General features: G+C 37.8%; 1 long non-coding RNA gene across 1 annotated transcript in view; it reads left to right on the top strand.

Annotated features, from left to right (window-relative positions):
- Window positions 1-7,132, top strand: part of LOC123522357 — a 13,824-nt gene extending 6,692 nt beyond the window's left edge. The window contains exons 2-3 of the long non-coding RNA XR_006680622.1: window positions 4,048-4,170; window positions 6,136-7,132. This is a non-coding gene — a long non-coding RNA (uncharacterized LOC123522357). The remainder of the gene's footprint in view (window positions 1-4,047; window positions 4,171-6,135) is intronic.
- Window positions 7,133-7,357: the final 225 nt, after the last annotated feature.

Raw genomic sequence — 7,357 nt, 5'->3', positions numbered from 1 at the left:
GTGTCAGCCTGTCTCATGGGAGATCTTTCTCTTTTACACTGACCCAAGCATCCACTTTACCAAGCATCGTGTCTGACTTCGAGGTGACGTCCAAGATACCTGAGCCAACGGTTTTGCTTTCCTCATTTTTCAGGATAATTCTGCCTGTACTTCTTTCAGGATGAATCTATTGGTTCTTTTGGAAGTTCCTGGTATAATTAATATTCTCTGCCAATACCATAATCCCCAAACATTGCTTCTTTTTTAGTCTTAATTTTTCATTCTCCAGCTTTCACATACATATGAAGGGATTGAAGTAAAATACCGTGGCTTAGACCTCAGGGTGGCATATCTTTTTTAAAAAACACTTTAAAGAGACCTTATGCATCGGTGTAATATGAAATATGTATTTTGATTTCTCGACTTCGGTTTCTATGGGCATGTGACTCCAAGGAAAAGGAAACCCTTGACAACTTCAATCATTTCTCCATTTTAAACAAGGTAAATAATGGGCCAAACAAGGGGATGTTTGCTTTGTGCTAAGATGTAATTCATACTGTGTGCGCTAGTCCTTGATCTTCAGTCATAAGTGCTTTAAGCCTTGGTTTTCAGCACACAAGTGGGTGTCATTTGCATATCACAAGTTGTTGATGAGTCTTCCTCTAAATCTGATGCCACATTCATTCTTCTTTAGATAGTGCAGTGTCTTAGATTGTTAGCTCAGCATACAGATTGAGTCAGGATGATGACATAGACAACCCTGATGCACACCTTTCCTGATGTTAAACTACACAGTAGCCCCTTGTCTGTTAGAATCACAGCCTCTTGGTATATGCACAGGCTATGCATGAGCACAATGAAGCATTCTGGAATTTTGATTCTTTACAATGTTATTCATAATTTGTAATGATCCACTCGTTTAAATTCCTCTGTCTTGTAAGTAAAACACAAGAATCTTTCTGACATCCTTTGCTCTCATCCAAGACCCATCTTGGATTAGCAGCAAAATCCCTTCTTCTTTGTCATCTCCAGAACTGGCTTGATTTTCTGACAGTTCCCTGGAATGTATTGCTGTTGCCGTCATTCCATTATCTTCAGCAACATTTTAGTTGTGTGGGATATTAATGGCATTATTAAAAAATTTTCCTGTGTTTTTTGGTTACCTTTTATTGGAATGGGCAACAATAGGGATCTTTTCCAGTTGAATGGTCAGTTATCTGGCTTCCCAATTTCTTGGCATAAACAGTGAGTGAGTGCTGTTGGTATTGTATCTATTTATTCAGACATCTCAATAGAAATCCTGTCAGTTCCTGGAACCATAGTTGGCTTTTGATTTTGTGGTACCTTCAGTGCAGCTTGGACTTACTCCTTTAATAGTATCGATTCTCAAGCACATGGTACATCTTGAAATGGTTGAATTTTCGTCAATTCTTGGTTGACACTTGGGCATTTCTGAAAATTTTCATCATGATGAAAACAAGAGAAAGCATGACTATTTGGCAATCTGTCAACATCCCCAAATGTCTACCTATTTATTTTACCAGGTAGCAAATGACATAGCAATGCTTTCTGGATGAGAAAATGTCCCATTCAGAATGAGGTCTCAATACTGAGAGCTGCTTATACCTTTATCAAATCTCTCTCCCCCACCCCACCTTCCTTAGAAAATTCAGATAAGAATTAGGGAACTACCTCTTGTGAATGAAAAATCTATATTTTAGTAAACCAGAGTGTTTAGTGACCTAGAATTGATAGAGAAGAATATTGCATATGTTCGAATATCCTCCCCTTTTTAATGTGTTCTGAATGAAGAGAGAACTATTTTAGCTGACAGGGTGAAAAGGAAGACCAAAAACTTTAAAAGAAACAAAATTACCACGGTTTACCTCTGTTTACATGTATAAGAGTTTGAGAAAGGAATGCAGCTTATAATGTAATGTCTTAGAGACGCAGAATCCAGATATTTTGGGAGTCGATGGCTCAGCAAAAAACACAAATTACTTTTAGACCCAATTTATTATTTATTATTTCAATTTATAAAAAACACACCCAATGCATCTTTGGGATGAAGAGTTCAAAGTCATTGTGCCTGTGTCCACGGCTTATCTCTGGCACACAGAAATCTGCATACTTTATGTTGACTTGAAGCTGTCATGCTGTTAAAGCAAAAGTTCATTTTAAAGGATAAAATCCACAGTGTCATCATGGGTATGTTCATTGCTTTTAACTTACACATCTTATGAGGATATCCAAAACCAGACTCCAGAGGTCTATACCACACCAGACTCACTGCCACCAAGCAGTTCTCCAATAAAATGATGAGGGAAAGCTAGCCAGATTTACCATAGGGGAGTATTTTCACCCCTATAGTTTATCATTTCTATTGTATTTCTCTCTGAAGACAAATCCATCTGCTGAGGTAAAAGTGTAAATCTTCTAATTTGTAAATTGAATTAGCTTCTTTTGTTTGGCTGTTTAGCTACCTCCCTTCAAAGTGTTTCTGGTCTGTTAGGTGACTGAGAGTCCTTGTCTGGTGCCAGTGGCTGACTTGCTTGGCTTCCAAACTGCAGAGGCAACTTGGAAGATAGGTCTACTGACCCCTTTCTGAAAAATCAACCTGAAATACCAATGGAGTCCAGTTCGTATTCTGGCCCAGATAGGATCACTGTGAGTCAAAATTGACTTGTGGAAAACTGGTTGACAAAGAAGATCCAGCTTTTGAATTTGAAAAAAGAGAAAGTTTCATATGTCACTTTGGTGTGAGTTGCTAACAATTCTTAGGCATTTCTAATTTGATTCATAGACTCTTCTTCAAAAAGTAAGTTTGTAATAATGAAAGTAGTTTTTCTTACATTAAGGATGAATTTAAAGAGTTATACTTACCATGTTTTCTCTTTCAGTATACCCTTGTAAATACCATGGGCACACATATAATTCATATTGCAAGCATAGGAAACTAATGTGTGAGGGGATTGGCTGGCATGCAAAAAAATTACACATATATACATATATAATGCATGTTTTATTTGTTTAAAGATATGGTAATTGGGAAATATTTCTTTGAAATCAATTTCCTTGCTTTTCATTTAAAAATATTGCATATAAGCAGATAAAGAAAATTAAACTGTCTCCTTAACGCTGAATTGTAGTTACCGACATACATAAATATTCAAAGCTTGAGTAAGAGTTTTATTTTATACTTGACTTTTTATTGTTCTTTCTTGTGTACTATTACATACATGATGAGATACAACTATTTGCAAATAAAGTTAAAGTAATCAAAGTTTAGTTATGTAATCAATACAGTTTATTGCTTTGTTTATTAAAGGTTTAATACATTTTTAAATTCATACATCAGCAGCCAGTTTGGCAAACTTTTTATATTAAATTAGATGACATTTAATTATTAAGACAACTAGATGAACAAGTGAGATGCTAATTAGAGCCTCAACAAACAGCTACTTTCTGGTTTAAACAGCTACTGCTGGTTTAAAATTCAGGGTCTTATCAAAACAGCCAAATAAAGGCCACCAGGTCTCTTCAGAAATGTACATTTGAGAAAGAAATTTGGCTTTGAATTAATCATCATTAAGTTAAATCTTATATGTAAAAACCAAATGTATAAAACAAACAAACCAGGAAAGCCTAGAGTGAGATTTCTAAAAACAGTGAATATGTAAGGCAAGCTACTTAGAAAAGTGAAACTTGTATTTTTTGTGTGCAAAAAGTTAAACCAATACAGCATATTCAAACAGCAGTAAATAGATGTTTGTATTGCAGTATCACCAATTCAACATTACAGCAAGGCATAAACATACTTATGAATGACTATATGAAGTGGACACAGATTTTTAAAAATTTGAGTGCAGGTTGATTTGCTCATCATATAAATGCAAAATAAGATATTTCAAATGCTTAATCTGAATAAACTACTTATCGTGGAACACTTAATAGAACTCTGGATTCGAAACAGTGTTTGAGATATAAACTACGGATTGGAGAAACAGGATCCTATTGCCTGTTACAATAACATGTTTCTTAAACGACTTTATTCTTTTCAACCTTTAGGTGATAAAGATAGTTGCGCCATCTTTCAGGGAAAGAGTGGGTGAGTCCCTACCAAGCTGTCTGCATAGATGTTTCGAGAGACGAACCATATGAAATTGTGCTGCTACTTTTCACAACCTTCAAGTAAGTCCAAAACAAATCGCACAGGCTGCTGTGACATGCCCAACTGACCCAAATCTAAGCAGTGGCACCGCTACAGTTGGGTCACCCAAGGTGGTAATTCATAGTATCACCCTCCAGATATCCCTAAGGGAAGAATGCCTGCCTCTTTCCTCCTCCCATTCCCAGCTCCTGGCCTTCCCTTCCCCACCCCTCCATTGGTCAAGGTGAAAATGAAGGTCTCTGCTTAATGGCAGGCTCTCATGGTCTGCCTGTCTTACCTTGACTAGTGGGTGTTGGTGATGGTGTGCCAAACTGGATGATGGAGAAAACTAGTGTAGTTCCTGCTTTGTTGACTCCTTCCCCTGTATTTGGATTGAGTTTTGATACATTTTCAACTATGTGTTGTGTTTGTAAAATATAATTTAGTAGGAGTGAAGAATTTATGTGATCTCATTCACCTGATTAATCAAAATCACTTTGATCTTGCAGGGCCATTTACATTTACTGAAATAGCTAGCTAGTCAATTAAATACTTTGTTATTGAAGCCAGACACCATCCAAGGCACTTAGAGTGGTCATGATTGTTCAGAACTCCCTGTCCTCATGTCCTTAGAAATGGAAGCTCGTAGATCTGTCCAGCAGGAAGTGGAGTCCCTTTAACCAGCTCTTTGAGGTTGATCTTGTGACTTGTAACTAATAGAATGTGGCAGAAGTGATGGTGTGCTGAGGCCTAGCCCAGGACTTAAGAAACTGTATAGGCTTTTTCTCTCTCTGAACCTCTTCCTCCATCATGTTAACAAGACCAGGCTATAGTGAGATGATGAGGCCATGAAGAACAGAGTCAAGTTAACCCAGTTAATCCAACAGAGATTCCATATGTCAGAGCTCCCAGCCAAGATCAACAGATCTGACCTGATGCTAATCTACAGCTGCCCTCAGACACAAGAGGAAGGGAGCCAAGCTGAGATCAGAACTGCTTAGCTGAGCTCAGCCTACACTGCCATGAGCTAAATAAGAAGCAAACTGAGGATCATATTGCAACTTGAACATACTTCATTGTTCTTCATTAGCATTGCAACACCTGCAATTACAGTTTAGAAAGTTCAAGAACCAAAGGCATAAATACATTAAATTACACCAAAATATGTGTTAAACTAATGGCATTTTGCCGGACTGTGTACAAATCAAGTTGATAGGTACAGACATTCAGTAATTTACAAATGATGGATTATATAAAAATGAGTATATTTTTTGTATAGAATTATGTAAGGAATGGTTTCTGCTTGATTAATTGGTATGCCTTATATAGTAAATAATTTAAAGTCAACATTAAAATAATGTTTATGAGCCTCACAACCCCAAATACTCCTTGAAAACTGAGCAATAAATCAAGTTCTTATACAGTTAGCCATGAATGTCCACTTGACATTCTGATAGCTTATCAATACTTCCTTGCATACGGACAGTTTAGATGGACCAAGGACCATTCTATGGAAGTGTGAAGAAACCCCACTCACCTCTTCATTTATTATTATAATTTTATTTCAGCCATTATATACATATTCATACTCAGTTCAGCAGGGGCCACAGAGCAGACAAAAGATGGCATTTTAGTGTTTATAAAAATGTCAAAAGTTATTGAATATGGTGATGAAAAAAATCAATGGTAATTAAGAACCCTAGTCTGAGAAGAAAGGCATGGTAACATGTTTCTTTAAACTTTTGTTAACAAAATCCCTAGGGATCAAAGCAGTTGAGTGCTGTTGTGCTTGGAATGATCATCAGTTGGAGCAGAACACACAGAGAATCAACAACAATCTCTTCCCAGTGGTGATACGTGTATCTTTCTTTCACCTACCGTTTACTATGAGTCCAGTAAGAGCTTTGGTACAAAGCTTTTTGTGTGTGTGAAAGCAATTAGAAATAAATTAATTCCTCTCTGGCAATTTGTCATCAAAGACAAAACTATTTTCTCGCCTTCTCCAGAGCCAAGAAGATGAAAGAAAACCAGACCCAAGAAACATGAGTGAAAAGTGCTAATGGACCATGTGAACCATAGACTTCACTGTCTGCGGACAAGAAGTATTAGATGGTACCCAAGTATCACTACCAGCTATTCTAATCATAATCACAATCAAAAGTCCTGAACACAGAGGGAGAGAAAATGTAGAACAACATTAAAGCCAGACTTATTGGCTTGATAAAGACTAGTAGAATCCCCGAGACTGGCAATTAGATACCCTTTACCCTGACGGCAAACCCACCCCAGAGATCAGATTCACCTGAACAATAGACAGACCTAAAAAGTGAATGATAACACCAGGAAGGAAGGAATGCAGTTTTCAGTACAATCATATGAGATCAAAAGGGCAATTGCTCTAAACAGAGCTCAGAAGTCAGACAGGGGCAGGAAAGTAGGGCAAATCGAAACAGGGAACCCAGGGAGGAGACTGGGGAAACACGAGTACTGTGAGGGAATTGCAACCCATGACACAGAATAAAATGTGTATAAATTATTGAATGGAAAACAAATATGTTCTGAAAATGTTCACCAAAAGTTCAACAAGATAAAATAACATAAAGGGGGAAAGCCGAATTGCTGAGGAGATAGAGGGGATTTTTGAGAAGCTAAATGGAGAGAAAAGGAGAGGGAGAAAGATTCAGTGAGGTAAAGAAGATGTCTTATGGGAGAGTTTCTTTAGTGTGGTCGAGTCTGGACATCAACCTGGCCAATCCTTTCCAAGTTAGAATGCCCAGGCAAGTGGGGAAGGGATAAGGAGACAGAGGGAGGATCACAGTAGGGGCCCTCACCTGGGTCAGTAGTCAGAAGGGAACCTGTCCAAAGAAAGCCAATCTCATTTGAATTATGTAAGATTCCTTAAACTCAATGTAAACGATTAAAAAATCTGAATGCCACTGAGTCAATTCTAATGCATAGTGAGCCTATAAAACATGGTAGAACCGCCCCTGTTTTCAAGAGTAATTGTTTATGGGAGTAGAAAGCCTCTCTTTTATCCTGCAGAATGGCTGGTTGAGTTAGTTAGTTTATTGTGCCAACCTGGCCTATAAACACATGTGGGGTTAATTGAAGGGCGGAGGGATAAATGGCTCTGTGAGCCTCATCTTTCGAGTTCTCGGGTCTCTTGCTTTGTGATGGTAGCACCAGAGTGCAGCTGCCTTAGCAGTTCCCTGCTTCAGTTTGCAAGGC

Source organism: Echinops telfairi, unplaced genomic scaffold (assembly GCF_000313985.2).
Source record: "Echinops telfairi isolate 266 unplaced genomic scaffold, ASM31398v2 ScPeMD7_5868;HRSCAF=6743_1, whole genome shotgun sequence".
Taxonomy (NCBI): domain Eukaryota; kingdom Metazoa; phylum Chordata; class Mammalia; order Afrosoricida; family Tenrecidae; genus Echinops; species Echinops telfairi.
The sequence above is the reverse complement of the archived record's forward strand: the minus strand, read 5'-3'. Positions and strand labels throughout refer to the sequence as shown.